Below are 20,874 nucleotides of genomic sequence, written 5' to 3'. Positions count from 1 at the left end.
ACCTTACGAGTCCTTCGTTACGGTACCAAACCAGACCAAAACGGTGCAATACCGTACGAGTACATCCATACGGTACCAAACCACACCAAAACGGTACAATACCTTACGAGTCCTTCGTTACGGTACCAAACCACACCAAAACGGTGCAATACCGCACGAGTACATCCATACGGTACCAAACCACACCAAAACGGTGCAATACCGTACGAGTACATCCATACGGTACCAAACCACAAGAAAACGGTGCAATACCATGTGAGTACATCCATACGGTACCAAACCACACCAAAACGGTACAATACCTTACTAGTCCTTCGTTACGGTACCAAACACACCAAAACGGTGCAATACCGCACGAGTACATCCATACGGTACCAAACCACACCAAAACGGTACAATACCTTACGAGTCCTTCGTTACGGTACCAAACCACACCAAAACGGTGCAATACTGTACGAGTACATCCATACGGTACCAAACCAAACCAAAACGGTACAATACCTTACGAGTACATCCATACGGTACCTAACAACACCAAAACGGTGCAATACCGTACGAGTACATCCGTACGGTACCAAACCAAGCCAAAACGGTGCAATACCGTACGAGTACATCCATACGGTACCAAACCACAACAAAACGGTGCAATACCGTACGAGTACATCCATACCGTACCAAACCACACCAAAACGGTACAATACCTTACGAGTCCTTCGTTACGGTACCAAACCACAACAAAAAGGTGCAATACCGTACGAGTACATCCATACGGTACAAAACCACACCAAAACGGTACAATACCTTACGAGTCCTTCGTTACAACACCGTACCACACCAAAACGGTGCAGTACCGTACGAGTACATACATACGGTACCAAACCACAAAAAAACGGTGCAATACCATGTGAGTACATCCATACGGTACCAAACCACACCAAAACGGTACAATACCTTACGAGTCCTTCGTTACGGTACCAAACCACAACAAAAATGTGCAATACCGTACGAGTACATCCATACGGTACCAAACCACACCAAAACGGTACAATACCTTACGAGTCCTTCGTTACAGTACCAAACCACAACAAAATGGTGCAATACCGTACGAGTACATCCATACGGTACCAAACCACACCAAAACGGTACAATACCTTACGAGTCCTTCGTTACGGTACCAAACCACACCAAAACGGTGCAATACCGTACGAGTACATCCATACGGTTCCAAACCACACCAAAACGGTACAATACCTTACGAGTCCTTCGTTACGGTTCCAAACCACAACAAAACGGTGCAATACCATACGAGTACATCCATACGGTACCAAACCACACCAAAACGGTGCAATACCGTACGAGTACATCCATACGGTACCAAACCACAACAAAACGGTGCAGTACCATGTGAGTACATCCATACGGTACCAAACCACACCAAAACGGTACAATACCTTACGAGTCCTTCGTTACGGTACCAAACCACACAAAAACGGTACAATACCTTACGAGTCCTTCGTTACGGTACCAAACCACACTAAAACGGTGCAATACTGTACGAGTACATCCATACGGTACCAAACCAAACCAAAACGGTACAATACCTTACGAGTACATCCATACGGTACCTAACAACACCAAAACGGTGCAATACCGTACGAGTACATCCGTACGGTACCAAACCAAGCCAAAACGGTGCAATACCGTACGAGTACATCCATACGGTACCAAACCACAACAAAACGGTGCAATACCGTACGAGTACATCCATACCGTACCAAACCACACCAAAACGGTACAATACCTTACGAGTCCTTCGTTACGGTACCAAACCACAACAAAAAGGTGCAATACCGTACGAGTACATCCATACGGTACAAAACCACACCAAAACGGTACAATACCTTACGAGTCCTTCGTTACAGCACCGTACCACACCAAAACGGTGCAGTACCGTACGAGTACATCCATACGGTACCAAACCACAAAAAAACGGTGCAATACCATGTGAGTACATCCATACGGTACCAAACCACACCAAAACGGTACAATACCTTACGAGTCCTTCGTTACGGTACCAAACCACAACAAAAATGTGCAATACCGTACGAGTACATCCATACGGTACCAAACCACACCAAAACGGTACAATACCTTACGAGTCCTTCGTTACGGTACCAAACCACACCAAAACGGTGCAATACCGTACGAGTACATCCATACGGTACCAAACCACACCAAAACGGTACAATACCTTACGAATCCTTCGTTAAGGTTCCAAACCACACCAAAACAGTGCAATACCGTACGAGTACATCCATACGGTACCAAACCACACCAAAACGGTGCAATACCGTACGAGTACATCCATACGGTACCAAACCACAAAAAAACGGTGCAATACCATGTGAGTACATCCATACGGTACCAAACCACACCAAAACGGTACAATACCTTACGAGTCCTTCGCTACGGTACCAAACCACACCAAAACGGTGCAATACGGTACGAGTACATCCATACGGTACCAAACCAAACCCAAACGGTACAATACCTTACGAGTACATCCATACGGTACCAAACAACACCAAAACGGTGCAATACCCTACGAGTACATCCATACGGTACCAAACCAAGCCAAAACGGTGCAATACCGTAGGAGTACATCCATACGGTACCAAACCACAACAAAACGGGGCAATACCGTACGAGTACATCCATACGGTACCAAACCACACCAAAACGGTACAATACCTTACGAGTACATCCATACGGTACCTAACAACACCAAAACGGTGCAATACCGTACGAGTACATCCGTACGGTACCAAACCAAGCTAAAACGGTGCAATACCGTACGAGTACATCCATACGGTACCAAACCACACCAAAACGGTACAATACCTTACGAGTCCTTCGTTACGGTTCCAAACCACAACAAAACGGTGCAATACCGTACGAGTACATCCATACGGTACCAAACCACACCAAAACGGTGCAATACCGTACGAGTACATCCATACGGTACCAAACCACAACAAAACGGTGCAGTACCATGTGAGTACATCCATACGGTACCAAACCACACCAAAACGGTACAATACCTTACGAGTCCTTCGTTACGGTACCAAACCACACCAAAACGGTACAATACCTTACGAGTCCTTCGTTACGGTACCAAACCACACTAAAACGGTGCAATACTGTACGAGTACATCCATACGGTACCAAACCAAACCAAAACGGTACAATACCTTACGAGTACATCCATACGGTACCTAACAACACCAAAACGGTGCAATACCGTACGAGTACATCCGTACGGTACCAAACCAAGCCAAAACGGTGCAATACCGTACGAGTACATCCATACGGTACCAAACCACAACAAAACGGTGCAATACCGTACGAGTACATCCATACCGTACCAAACCACACCAAAACGGTACAATACCTTACGAGTCCTTCGTTACGGTACCAAACCACAACAAAAAGGTGCAATACCGTACGAGTACATCCATACGGTACAAAACCACACCAAAACGGTACAATACCTTACGAGTCCTTCGTTACAGCACCGTACCACACCAAAACGGTGCAGTACCGTACGAGTACATCCATACGGTACCAAACCACAAAAAAACGGTGCAATACCATGTGAGTACATCCATACGGTACCAAACCACACCAAAACGGTACAATACCTTACGAGTCCTTCGTTACGGTACCAAACCACAACAAAAATGTGCAATACCGTACGAGTACATCCATACGGTACCGAACCACACCAAAACGGTACAATACCTTACGAGTCCTTCGTTACGGTACCAAACCACACCAAAACGGTGCAATACCGTACGAGTACATCCATACGGTACCAAACCACACCAAAACGGTACAATACCTTACGAGTCCTTCGTTAAGGTTCCAAACCACACCAAAACAGTGCAATACCGTACGAGTACATCCATACGGTACCAAACCACACCAAAACGGTGCAATACCGTACGAGTACATCCATACGGTACCAAACCACACCAAAACGGTGCAATACCGTACGAGTACATCCATACGGTACCAAACCACAAAAAAACGGTGCAATACCATGTGAGTACATCCATACGGTACCAAACCACACCAAAACGGTACAATACCTTACGAGTCCTTCGCTACGGTACCAAACCACACCAAAACGGTGCAATACGGTACGAGTACATCCATACGGTACCAAACCAAACCCAAACGGTACAATACCTTACGAGTACATCCATACGGTACCAAACAACACCAAAACGGTGCAATACCCTACGAGTACATCCATACGGTACCAAACCAAGCCAAAACGGTGCAATACCGTAGGAGTACATCCATACGGTACCAAACCACAACAAAACGGGGCAATACCGTACGAGTACATCCATACGGTACCAAACCACACCAAAACGGTACAATACCTTACGAGTACATCCATACGGTACCTAACAACACCAAAACGGTGCAATACCGTACGAGTACATCCGTACGGTACCAAACCAAGCTAAAACGGTGCAATACCGTACGAGTACATCCATACGGTACCAAACCACAACAAAACGGTGCAATACCATGTGAGTACATCCATACGGTACCAAACCACACCAAAACGGTACAATACCTTACGAGTCCTTCGTTACGGTACCAAACCACACCAAAACGGTGCAATACCGTACGAGTACATCCATACGGTACCAAACCACACCAAAACGGTACAATACCTTACGAGTCCTTCGTTAAGGTTCCAAACCACACCAAAACAGTGCAATACCGTACGAGTACATCCATACGGTACCAAACCACACCAAAACGGTGCAATACCGTACGAGTACATCCATACGGTACCAAACCACAAAAAAACGGTGCAATACCATGTGAGTACATCCATACGGTACCAAACCACACCAAAACGGTACAATACCTTACGAGTCCTTCGCTACGGTACCAAACCACACCAAAACGGTGCAATACGGTACGAGTACATCCATACGGTACCAAACCAAACCCAAACGGTACAATACCTTACGAGTACTTCCATACGGTACCAAACAACACCAAAACGGTGCAATACCCTACGAGTACATCCATACGGTACCAAACCAAGCCAAAACGGTGCAATACCGTAGGAGTACATCCATACGGTACCAAACCACAACAAAACGGGGCAATACCGTACGAGTACATCCATACGGTACCAAACCACACCAAAACGGTACAATACCTTACGAGTCCTTCGTTACGGTACCAAACCACACCAAAACGGTGCAATACTGTACGACTACATCCATACGGTACCAAACCACACCAAAACGGTACAATACCTTACGAGTCCTTCGTTACGGTACCAAACCACACCAAAACGGTGCAATACCGTACGAGTACATCCATACGGTACCAAACCACACCAAAACGGTACAATACCTTACGAGTCCTTCGTTACGGTACCAAACCACACCAAAACGGTGCAATACCGTACGAGTACATCCATACGGTACCAAACCACACCAAAACGGTACAATACCTTACGAGTCCTTCGTTACGGTACCAAACCAGACCAAAACGGTGCAATACCGTACGAGTACATCCATACGGTACCAAACCACACCAAAACGGTACAATACCTTACGAGTCCTTCGTTACAGTACCAAACCACACCAAAACGGTGCAATACCGTACGAGTACATCCATACGGTACCAAACCACACCAAAACGGTACAATACCTTACGAGTCCTTCGTTACGGTACCAAACCAGACCAAAATGGTGCAATACCGTACGAGTACATCCATACGGTACCAAACCACACCAAAATGGTACAATACCTTACGAGTCCTTCGTTACGGTACCAAACCACACCAAAACGGTGCAATACCGTACGAGTACATCCATACGGTACCAAACCACACCAAAACGGTGCAATACCGTACGAGTACATCCATACGGTACCAAACCACAAGAAAACGGTGCAATACCATGTGAGTACATCCATACGGTACCAAACCACACCAAAACGGTACAATACCTTACGAGTCCTTCGTTACGGTACCAAACACACCAAAACGGTGCAATACCGCACGAGTACATCCATACGGTACCAAACCACACCAAAACGGTACAATACCTTACGAGTCCTTCGTTACGGTACCAAACCACACCAAAACGGTGCAATACTGTACGAGTACATCCATACGGTACCAAACCAAACCAAAACGGTACAATACCTTACGAGTACATCCATACGGTACCTAACAACACCAAAACGGTGCAATACCGTACGAGTACATCCGTACGGTACCAAACCAAGCCAAAACGGTGCAATACCGTACGAGTACATCCATACGGTACCAAACCACAACAAAACGGTGCAATACCGTACGAGTACATCCATACCGTACCAAACCACACCAAAACGGTACAATACCTTACGAGTCCTTCGTTACGGTACCAAACCACAACAAAAAGGTGCAATACCGTACGAGTACATCCATACGGTACAAAACCACACCAAAACGGTACAATACCTTACGAGTCCTTCGTTACAGCACCGTACCACACCAAAACGGTGCAGTACCGTACGAGTACATCCATACGGTACCAAACCACAAAAAAACGGTGCAATACCATGTGAGTACATTCATACGGTACCAAACCACACCAAAACGGTACAATACCTTACGAGTCCTTCGTTACGGTACCAAACCACAACAAAAATGTGCAATACCGTACGAGTACATCCATACGGTACCAAACCACACCAAAACGGTACAATACCTTACGAGTCCTTCGTTACAGTACCAAACCACAACAAAATGGTGCAATACCGTACGAGTACATCCATACGGTACCAAACCACACCAAAACGGTACAATACCTTACGAGTCCTTCGTTACGGTACCAAACCACACCAAAACGGTGCAATACCGTACGAGTACATCCATACGGTACCAAACCACACCAAAACGGTACAATACCTTACGAGTCCTTCGTTACGGTTCCAAACCACAACAAAACGGTGCAATACCGTACGAGTACATCCATACGGTACCAAACCACACAAAAACGGTGCAATACCGTACGAGTACATCCATACGGTACCAAACCACAACAAAACGGTGCAATACCATGTGAGTACATCCATACGGTACCAAACCACACCAAAACGGTACAATACCTTACGAGTCCTTCGTTACGGTACCAAACCACACCAAAACGGTACAATACCTTACGAGTCCTTCGTTACGGTACCAAACCACACTAAAACGGTGCAATACTGTACGAGTACATCCATACGGTACCAAACCAAACCAAAACGGTACAATACCTTACGAGTACATCCATACGGTACCTAACAACACCAAAACGGTGCAATACCGTACGAGTACATCCGTACGGTACCAAACCAAGCCAAAACGGTGCAATACCGTACGAGTACATCCATACGGTACCAAACCACAACAAAACGGTGCAATACCGTACGAGTACATCCATACCGTACCAAACCACACCAAAACGGTACAATACCTTACGAGTCCTTCGTTACGGTACCAAACCACAACAAAAAGGTGCAATACCGTACGAGTACATCCATACGGTACAAAACCACACCAAAACGGAACAATACCTTACGAGTCCTTCGTTACAGCACCGTACCACACCAAAACGGTGCAGTACCGTACGAGTACATCCATACGGTACCAAACCACAAAAAAACGGTGCAATACCATGTGAGTACATCCATACGGTACCAAACCACACCAAAACGGTACAATACCTTACGAGTCCTTCGTTACGGTACCAAACCACAACAAAAATGTGCAATACCGTACGAGTACATCCATACGGTACCAAACCACACCAAAACGGTACAATACCTTACGAGTCCTTCGTTACAGTACCAAACCACAACAAAATGGTGCAATACCGTACGAGTACATCCATACGGTACCAAACCACACCAAAACGGTGCAATACTGTACGAGTACATCCATACGGTACCAAACCACAAAAAAACGGTGCAATACCTTGTGAGTACATCCATACGGTACCAAACCACACCAAAACGGTACAATACCTTACGAGTCCTTCGTTACGGTACCAAACCACACCTAAACAGTGCAATACCGCACGAGTACATCCATACGGAACCAAACCACACCAAAACGGTACAATACCTTACGAGTCCTTCGTTACGGTACCAAACCACACCAAAACGGTGCAATACCGTACGAGTACATCCATACGGTACCAAACCACACCAAAACAGTACAATACCTTACAAGTCCTTCGTTACGGTACCAAACCACACGAAAACGGTGCAATACCGTACGAGTACATCCATACGGTACCAAACCACACCAAAACGGTACAATACCTTACGAGTCCTTCGTTACGGTTCCAAACCACAACAAAACGGTGCAATACCGTACGAGTACATCCATACGGTACCAAACCACACCAAAACGGTACAATACCTTACGAGTCCTTCGTTACGGTACCAAACCACACCAAAACGGTGCAATACCGTACGAGTACATCCATACGGTACCAAACCACACCAAAACGGTACAATACCTTACGAGTCCTTCGTTACGGTTCCAAACCACAACAAAACGGTGCAATACCGTACGAGTACATCCATACGGTACCAAACCACACCAAAACGGTGCAATACCGTACGAGTACATCCATACGGTACCAAACCACAACAAAACGGTGCAATACCATGTGAGTACATCCATACGGTACCAAACCACACCAAAACGGTACAATACCTTACGAGTCCTTCGTTACGGTACCAAACCACACCAAAACGGTACAATACCTTACGAGTCCTTCGTTACGGTACCAAACCACACTAAAACGGTGCAATACTGTACGAGTACATCCATACGGTACCAAACCAAACCAAAACGGTACAATACCTTACGAGTACATCCATACGGTACCTAACAACACCAAAACGGTGCAATACCGTACGAGTACATCCGTACGGTACCAAACCAAGCCAAAACGGTGCAATACCGTACGAGTACATCCATACGGTACCAAACCACAACAAAACGGTGCAATACCGTACGAGTACATCCATACCGTACCAAACCACACCAAAACGGTACAATACCTTACGAGTCCTTCGTTACGGTACCAAACCACAACAAAAAGGTGCAATACCGTACGAGTACATCCATACGGTACAAAACCACACCAAAACGGTACAATACCTTACGAGTCCTTCGTTACAGCACCGTACCACACCAAAACGGTGCAGTACCGTACGAGTACATCCATACGGTACCAAACCACAAAAAAACGGTGCAATACCATGTGAGTACATCCATACGGTACCAAACCACACCAAAACGGTACAATACCTTACGAGTCCTTCGTTACGGTACCAAACCACAACAAAAATGTGCAATACCGTACGAGTACATCCATACGGTACCAAACCACACCAAAACGGTACAATACCTTACGAGTCCTTCGTTACAGTACCAAACCACAACAAAATGGTGCAATACCGTACGAGTACATCCATACGGTACCAAACCACACCAAAACGGTGCAATACTGTACGAGTACATCCATACGGTACCTAACCACAAAAAAACGGTGCAATACCTTGTGAGTACATCCATACGGTACCAAACCACACCAAAACGGTACAATACCTTACGAGTCCTTCGTTACGGTACCAAACCACACCTAAACAGTGCAATACCGCACGAGTACATCCATACGGAACCAAACCACACCAAAACGGTACAATACCTTACGAGTCCTTCGTTACGGTACCAAACCACACCAAAACGGTGCAATACCGTACGAGTACATCCATACGGTACCAAACCACACCAAAACAGTACAATACCTTACGAGTCCTTCGTTACGGTACCAAACCACACGAAAACGGTGCAATACCGTACGAGTACATCCATACGGTACCAAACCACACCAAAACGGTACAATACCTTACGAGTCCTTCGTTACGGTTCCAAACCACAACAAAACGGTGCAATACCGTACGAGTACATCCATACGGTACCAAACCACACCAAAACGGTACAATACCTTACGAGTCCTTCGTTACGGTACCAAACCACACCAAAACGGTGCAATACCGTACGAGTACATCCATACGGTACCAAACCACACCAAAACGGTACAATACCTTACGAGTCCTTCGTTACGGTTCCAAACCACAACAAAACGGTGCAATACCGTACGAGTACATCCATACGGTACCAAACCACACCAAAACGGTGCAATACCGTACGAGTACATCCATACGGTACCAAACCACAACAAAACGGTGCAATACCATGTGAGTACATCCATACGGTACCAAACCACACCAAAACGGTACAATACCTTACGAGTCCTTCGTTACGGTACCAAACCACACCAAAACGGTACAATACCTTACGAGTCCTTCGTTACGGTACCAAACCACACTAAAACGGTGCAATACTGTACGAGTACATCCATACGGTACCAAACCAAACCAAAACGGTACAATACCTTACGAGTACATCCATACGGTACCTAACAACACCAAAACGGTGCAATACCGTACGAGTACATCCGTACGGTACCAAACCAAGCCAAAACGGTGCAATACCGTACGAGTACATCCATACGGTACCAAACCACAACAAAATGGTGCAATACCGTACGAGTACATCCATACCGTACCAAACCACACCAAAACGGTACAATACCTTACGAGTCCTTCGTTACGGTACCAAACCACAACAAAAAGGTACAATACCGTACGAGTACATCCATACGGTACAAAACCACACCAAAACGGTACAATACCTTACGAGTCCTTCGTTACAGCACCGTACCACACCAAAACGGTGCAGTACCGTACGATTACATCCATACGGTACCAAACCACAAAAAAACGGTGCAATACCATGTGAGTACATCCATACGGTACCAAACCACACCAAAACGGTACAATACCTTACGAGTCCTTCGTTACGGTACCAAACCACAACAAAAATGTGCAATACCGTACGAGTACATCCATACGGTACCAAACCACACCAAAACGGTACAATACCTTACGAGTCCTTCGTTACAGTACCAAACCACAACAAAATGGTGCAATACCGTACGAGTACATCCATACGGTACCAAACCACACCAAAACGGTGCAATACTGTACGAGTACATCCATACGGTACCAAACCACAAAAAAACGGTGCAATACCTTGTGAGTACATCCATACGGTACCAAACCACACCAAAACGGTACAATACCTTACGAGTCCTTCGTTACGGTACCAAACCACACCTAAACAGTGCAATACCGCACGAGTACATCCATACGGAACCAAACCACACCAAAATGGTACAATACCTTACGAGTCCTTCGTTACGGTACCAAACCACACCAAAACGGTGCAATACCGTACGAGTACATCCATACGGTACCAAACCACACCAAAACAGTACAATACCTTACGAGTCCTTCGTTACGGTACCAAACCACACGAAAACGGTGCAATACCGTACGAGTACATCCATACGGTACCAAACCACACCAAAACGGTACAATACCTTACGAGTCCTTCGTAACGGTTCCAAACCACAACAAAACGGTGCAATACCGTACGAGTACATCCATACGGTACCAAACCACACCAAAACGGTACAATACCTTACGAGTCCTTCGTTACGGTACCAAACCACACCAAAACGGTGCAATACCGTACGAGTACATCCATACGGTACCAAACCACACCAAAACGGTACAATACCTTACGAGTCCTTCGTTACGGTTCCAAACCACAACAAAACGGTGCAATACCGTACGAGTACATCCATACGGTACCAAACCACACCAAAACGGTGCAATACCGTACGAGTACATCCATACGGTACCAAACCACAACAAAACGGTGCAATACCATGTGAGTACATCCATACGGTACCAAACCACACCAAAACGGTACAATACCTTACGAGTCCTTCGTTACGGTACCAAACCACACCAAAACGGTACAAAACCACACCAAAACGGTACAATACCTTACGAGTCCTTCGTTACGGTACCAAACCACACTAAAACGGTGCAATACTGTACGAGTACATCCATACGGTACCAAACCACAAAAAAACGGTGCAATACCATGTGAGTACATCCATACGGTACCAAACCACACCAAAACGGTACAATACCTTACGAGTCCTTCGTTACGGTACCAAACCACAACAAAATTGTGCAATACCGTACGAGTACATCCATACAGTACCAAACCACACCAAAACGGTACAATACCTTACGAGTCCTTCGTTACAGTACCAAACCACAACAAAATGGTGCAATACCGTACGAGTACATCCATACGGTACCAAACCACACCAAAACGGTGCAATACCGTACGAGTACATCCATACGGTACCAAACCACAAAAAAACGGTGCAATACCTTGTGAGTACATCCATACGGTACCAAACCACACCAAAACGGTACAATACCTTACGAGTCCTTCGTTACGGTACCAAACCACACCAAAACGGTGCAATACCGTACGAGTACATCCATACGGTACCAAACCACACCAAAACAGTACAATACCTTACGAGTCCTTCGTTACGGTACCAAACCACACCAAAACGGTGCAATACCGTACGAGTACATCCATACGGTACCAAACCACACCAAAACGGTACAATACCTTACGAGTCCTTCGTTACGGTTCCAAACCACAACAAAACGGTGCAATACCGTACGAGTACATCCATACGGTACCAAACCACACCAAAACGGTACAATACCTTACGAGTCCTTCGTTACGGTACCAAACCACACCAAAACGGTGCAATACCGTACGAGTACATCCATACGGTACCAAACCACACCAAAACGGTACAATACCATACGAGTCCTTCGTTACGGTTCCAAACCACAACAAAACGGTGCAATACCTTGTGAGTACATCCATACGGTACCAAACCACACCAAAACGGTACAATACCTTACGAGTCCTTCGTTACGGTACCAAACCACACCTAAACAGTGCAATACCGCACGAGTACATCCATACGGAACCAAACGACACCAAAACGGTACAATACCTTACGAGTCCTTCGTTACGGTTCCAAACCACAACAAAACGGTGCAATACCGTACGAGTACATCCATACGGTACCAAACCACACCAAAACGGTACAATACCTTACGTGTCCTTCGTTACGGTACCAAACCACACCAAAACGGTGCAATACCGTACGAGTACATCCATACGGTACCAAACCACACCAAAACGGTACAATACCTTACGAGTCCTTCGTTACGGTTCCAAACCACAACAAAACGGTGCAATACCGTACGAGTACATCCATACGGTACCAAACCACACCAAAACGGTGCAATACCGTACGTAGGGCTGCAAACGATCCGAGCCGCTCGCGAGCGGCTCGGAGCTCGGCTCGATAACGGCTCGGCTCGGCTCGGTTCAAGACAAAAACGAGCCGAGCTCGAGCTCGAGTCCTGGGCTCGTTTCATAAACGAGCCGAGCTCGAGCTAGTCGAAACTCGGCTCGAATTGGCTCGCGAGCTCGATTATATAATATATTTATATATATATTTATATATATTTGTTTCATAAACGAGCCGAACGAGCCGAGCTCGAGCTCCGTAAATACCTATCGAGCCGAGCTCGAGCTCGAGTTCTGCAGCTCGTCACGAGCTCGAGCCGAGCTCGAGCTCATTGTTTTTTAGGCGAGCCGAGCCCGAACATGCCGAAACTCGGCTCGGCTCGGCTCGATTGCACCCCTAACCGTACGAGTACATCCATACGGTACCAAACCACAACAAAACGGTGCAATACCATGTGAGTACATCCATACGGTACCAAACCACACCAAAACGGTACAATACCATGTGAGTACATCCATACGGTACCAAACCACACCAAAACGGTACAATACCTTACGAGTCCTTCGTTACGGTACCAAACCACACCAAAACGGTACAATACCTTACGAGTCCTTCGTTACGGTACCAAACCACACTAAAACGGTGCAATACTGTACGAGTACATCCATACGGTACCAAACCAAACCAAAACGGTACAATACCTTACGAGTACATCCATACGGTACCTAACAACACCAAAACGGTGCAATACCGTACGAGTACATCCGTACGGTACCAAACCAAGCCAAAACGGTGCAATACCGTACGAGTACATCCATACGGTACCAAACCACAACAAAATGGTGCAATACCGTACGAGTACATCCATACCGTACCAAACCACACCAAAACGGTACAATACCTTACGAGTCCTTCGTTACGGTACCAAACCACAACAAAAAGGTGCAATACCGTACGAGTACATCCATACGGTACAAAACCACACCAAAACGGTACAATACCTTACGAGTCCTTCGTTACAGCACCGTACCACACCAAAACGGTGCAGTACCGTACGATTACATCCATACGGTACCAAACCACAAAAAAACGGTGCAATACCATGTGAGTACATCCATACGGTACCAAACCACACCAAAACGGTACAATACCTTACGAGTCCTTCGTTACGGTACCAAACCACAACAAAAATGTGCAATACCGTACGAGTACATCCATACGGTACCAAACCACACCAAAACGGTACAATACCTTACGAGTCCTTCGTTACAGTACCAAACCACAACAAAATGGTGCAATACCGTACGAGTACATCCATACGGTACCAAACCACACCAAAACGGTGCAATACTGTACGAGTACATCCATACGGTACCAAACCACAAAAAAACGGTGCAATACCTTGTGAGTACATCCATACGGTACCAAACCACACCAAAACGGTACAATACCTTACGAGTCCTTCGTTACGGTACCAAACCACACCTAAACAGTGCAATACCGCACGAGTACATCCATACGGAACCAAACCACACCAAAACGGTACAATACCTTACGAGTCCTTCGTTACGGTACCAAACCACACCAAAACGGTGCAATACCGTACGAGTACATCCATACGGTACCAAACCACACCAAAACAGTACAATACCTTACGAGTCCTTCGTTACGGTACCAAACCACACGAAAACGGTGCAATACCGTACGAGTACATCCATACGGTACCAAACCACACCAAAACGGTACAATACCTTACGAGTCCTTCGTAACGGTTCCAAACCACAACAAAACGGTGCAATACCGTACGAGTACATCCATACGGTACCAAACCACACCAAAACGGTACAATACCTTACGAGTCCTTCGTTACGGTACCAAACCACACCAAAACGGTGCAATACCGTACGAGTACATCCATACGGTACCAAACCACACCAAAACGGTACAATACCTTACGAGTCCTTCGTTACGGTTCCAAACCACAACAAAACGGTGCAATACCGTACGAGTACATCCATACGGTACCAAACCACACCAAAACGGTGCAATACCGTACGAGTACATCCATACGGTACCAAACCACAACAAAACGGTGCAATACCATGTGAGTACATCCATACGGTACCAAACCACACCAAAACGGTACAATACCTTACGAGTCCTTCGTTACGGTACCAAACCACACCAAAACGGTACAAAACCACACCAAAACGGTACAATACCTTACGAGTCCTTCGTTACGGTACCAAACCACACTAAAACGGTGCAATACTGTACGAGTACATCCATACGGTACCAAACCACAAAAAAACGGTGCAATACCATGTGAGTACATCCATACGGTACCAAACCACACCAAAACGGTACAATACCTTACGAGTCCTTCGTTACGGTACCAAACCACAACAAAATTGTGCAATACCGTACGAGTACATCCATACAGTACCAAACCACACCAAAACGGTACAATACCTTACGAGTCCTTCGTTACAGTACCAAACCACAACAAAATGGTGCAATACCGTACGAGTACATCCATACGGTACCAAACCACACCAAAACGGTGCAATACCGTACGAGTACATCCATACGGTACCAAACCACAAAAAAACGGTGCAATACCTTGTGAGTACATCCATACGGTACCAAACCACACCAAAACGGTACAATACCTTACGAGTCCTTCGTTACGGTACCAAACCACACCAAAACGGTGCAATACCGTACGAGTACATCCATACGGTACCAAACCACACCAAAACAGTACAATACCTTACGAGTCCTTCGTTACGGTACCAAACCACACCAAAACGGTGCAATACCGTACGAGTACATCCATACGGTTCCAAACCACACCAAAACGGTACAATACCTTACGAGTCCTTCGTTACGGTTCCAAACCACAACAAAACGGTGCAATACCGTACGAGTACATCCATACGGTACCAAACCACACCAAAACGGTACAATACCTTACGAGTCCTTCGTTACGGTACCAAACCACACCAAAACGGTGCAATACCGTACGAGTACATCCATACGGTACCAAACCACACCAAAACGGTACAGTACCATACGAGTCCTTCGTTACGGTTCCAAACCACAACAAAACGGTGCAATACCTTGTGAGTACATCCATACGGTACCAAACCACACCAAAACGGTACAATACCTTACGAGTCCTTCGTTACGGTACCAAACCACACCTAAACAGTGCAATACCGCACGAGTACATCCATACGGAACCAAACGACACCAAAACGGTACAATACCTTACGAGTCCTTCGTTACGGTACCAAACCACACCAAAACGGTGCAATACCGCACGAGTACATCCATACGGTACCAAACCACACCAAAACGGTACAATACCTTACGAGTCCTTCGTTAAGGTTCCAAACCACACCAAAACAGTGCAATACCGTACGAGTACATCCATACGGTACCAAACCACACCAAAACGGTGCAATACCTTACGAGTACATCCATACGGTACCAAACCACAAAAAAACGGTGCAATACCATGTGAGTACATCCATACGGTACCAAACCACACCAAAACGGTACAATACCTTACGAGTCCTTCGCTACGGTACCAAACCACACCAAAACGGTGCAATACGGTACGAGTACATCCATACGGTACCAAACCAAACCCAAACGGTACAATACCTTACGAGTACATCCATACGGTACCAAACAACACCAAAACGGTGCAATACCCTACGAGTACATCCATACGGTACCAAACCAAGCCAAAACGGTGCAATACCGTAGGAGTACATCCATACGGTACCAAACCACAACAAAACGGGGCAATACCGTACGAGTACATCCATACGGTACCAAACCACACCAAAACGGTACAATACCTTACGAGTCCTTCGTTACGGTACCAAACCACACCAAAACGGTGCAATACCGTACAACTACATCCATACGGTACCAAACCACACCAAAACGGTACAATACCTTACGAGTCCTTCGTTACGGTACCAAACCACAACAAAAATGTGCAATACCGTACGAGTACATCCATACGGTACCAAACCACACCAAAACGGTACAATACCTTACGAGTCCTTCGTTACGGTACCAAACCACACCAAAACGGTGCAATACCGTACGAGTACATCCATACGGTAACAAACCACACCAAAACGGTACAATACCATACGAGTCCTTCGTTACGGTACCAAACCACACCAAAACGGTGCAATACCGTACGAGTACATCCATACGGTACCAAACCACACCAAAACGGTACAATACCTTACGAGTCCTTCGTTACGGTACCAAACCACACCAAAACGGTGCAATACCGTACGAGTACATCCATACGGTACCAAACCACACCAAAACGGTGCAATACCGTACGAGTACATCCATACGGTACCAAACCACAAGAAAACGGTGCAATACCATGTGAGTACATCCATACGGTACCAAACCACACCAAAACGGTACAATACCTTACGAGTCCTTCGTTACGGTACCAAACCACACCAAAACGGTGCAATACCGTACGAGTACATCCATACGGTACCAAACCACACCAAAACGGTACAATACCTTACGAGTCCTTCGTTACGGTACCAAACCATACCAAAACGGTGCAATACCGTACGAGTACATCCATACGGTACCAAACCACACCAAAACGGTACAATACCTTACGAGTCCTTCGTTACGGTACCAAACCACACCAAAACGGTGCAATACCGTACGAGTACATCCATACGGTACCAAACCACACCAAAACGGTGCAATACCGTACGAGTACATCCATACGGTACCAAACCACAAGAAAACGGTGCAATACCATGTGAGTACATCCATACGGTACCAAACCACACCAAAACGGTACAATACCTTACGAGTCCTTCGTTACGGTACCAAACCACACCAAAACGGTGCAATACCGCACGAGTACATCCATACGGTACCAAACCACACCAAAACGGTACAATACCTTACGAGTCCTTCGTTACGGTACCAAACCACACCAAAACGGTGCAATACTGTACGAGTACATCCATACGGTACCAAACCAAACCAAAACGGTACAATACCTTACGAGTACATCCATACGGTACCTAACAACACCAAAACGGTGCAATACCGTACGAGTACATCCGTACGGTACCAAACCAAGCCAAAACGGTGCAATACCGTACGAGTACATCCATACGGTACCAAACCACAACAAAACGGTGCAATACCGTACGAGTACATCCATACCGTACCAAACCACACCAAAACGGTACAATACCTTACGAGTCCTTCGTTACGGTACCGAACCACAACAAAAAGGTGCGATACCGTACGAGTACATCCATACGGTACAAAACCACACCAAAACGGTACAATACCTTACGAGTCCTTCGTTACAGCACCGTACCACACCAAAACGGTGCAGTACCGTACGAGTACATCCATACGGTACCAAACCACAAAAAAACGGTGCAATACCATGTGAGTACATCCATACGGTACCAAACCACACCAAAACGGTACAATACCTTACGAGTCCTTCGTTACGGTACCAAACCACAACAAAAATGTGCAATACCGTACGAGTACATCCATACGGTACCAAACCACACCAAAACGGTACAATACCTTACGAGTCCTTCGTTACAGTACCAAACCACAACAAAATGGTGCAATACCGTACGAGTACATCCATACGGTACCAAACCACACCAAAACGGTGCAATACTGTACGAGTACATCCATACGGTACCAAACCACAAAAAAACGGTGCAATACCTTGTGAGTACATCCATACGGTACCAAACCACACCAAAACGGTACAATACCTTACGAGTCCTTCGTTACGGTACCAAACCACACCTAAACAGTGCAATACCGCACGAGTACATCCATACGGAACCAAACCACACCAAAACGGTACAATACCTTACGAGTCCTTCGTTACGGTACCAAACCACACCAAAACGGTGCAATACCGTACGAGTACATCCATACGGTACCAAACCACACCAAAACAATACAATACCTTACGAGTCCTTCGTTACGGTACCAAACCACACGAAAACGGTGCAATACCGTACGAGTACATCCATACGGTACCAAACCACACCAAAACGGTACAATACCTTACGAGTCCTTCGTTACGGTACCAAACCACACCTAAACAGTGCAATACCGCACGAGTACATCCATACGGAACCAAACCACACCAAAACGGTACAATACCTTACGAGTCCTTCGTTACGGTACCAAACCACACCAAAACGGTGCAATACCGTACGAGTACATCCATACGGTACCAAACCACACCAAAACAGTACAATACCTTACGAGTCCTTCGTTACGGTACCAAACCACACCAAAACGGTGCAATACCGTACGAGTACATCCATACGGTACCAAACCACACCAAAACGGTACAATACCTTACGAGTCCTTCGTTACGGTTCCAAACCACAACAAAACGGTGCAATACCGTACGAGTACATCCATACGGTACCAAACCACACCAAAACGGTACAATACCTTACGAGTCCTTCGTTACGGTACCAAACCACACCAAAACGGTGCAATACCGTACGAGTACATCCATACGGTACCAAACCACACCAAAACGGTACAATACCTTACGAGTCCTTCGTTACGGTTCCAAACCACAACAAAACGGTGCAATACCGTACGAGTACATCCATACGGTACCAAACCACACCAAAACGGTGCAATACCGTACGTAGGGCTGCAAACGATCCGAGCCGCTCGCGAGCGGCTCGGAGCTCGGCTCGATAACGGCTCGGCTCGGCTCGGTTCAAGACAAAAACGAGCCGAGCTCGAGCTCGAGTCCTGGGCTCGTTTCATAAACGAGCCGAGCTCGAGCTAGCCGAAACTCGGCTCGAATTGGCTCGCGAGCTCGATTATATAATATATTTATATATATATTTATATATATATATATATTTACATATTTATATTTATTTATATATATATTTATATATATTTGTTTCATAAACGAGCCGAACGAGCCGAGCTCGAGCTCCGTAAATACCTATCGAGCCGAGCTCGAGCTCGAGTTCTGCAGCTCGTCACGAGCTCGAGCCGAGCTCGAGCTCATTGTTTTTTAGTCGAGCCGAGCCCGAACATGCCGAAACTCGGCTCGGCTCGGCTCGATTGCACCCCTAACCGTACGAGTACATCCATACGGTACCAAACCACAACAAAACGGTGCAATACCATGTGAGTACATCCATACGGTACCAAACCACACCAAAACGGTACAATACCTTACGAGTCCTTCGTTACGGTACCAAACCACACCAAAACGGTACAATACCTTACGAGTCCTTCGTTACGGTACCAAACCACACTAAAACGGTGCAATACTGTACGAGTACATCCATACGGTACCAAACCAAACCAAAACGGTACAATACCTTACGAGTACATCCATACGGTACCT

This window comes from Rhododendron vialii, chromosome 1a (assembly GCF_030253575.1).
Source record: "Rhododendron vialii isolate Sample 1 chromosome 1a, ASM3025357v1".
Taxonomy (NCBI): domain Eukaryota; kingdom Viridiplantae; phylum Streptophyta; class Magnoliopsida; order Ericales; family Ericaceae; genus Rhododendron; species Rhododendron vialii.
This window is presented reverse-complemented; position numbering follows the sequence as displayed.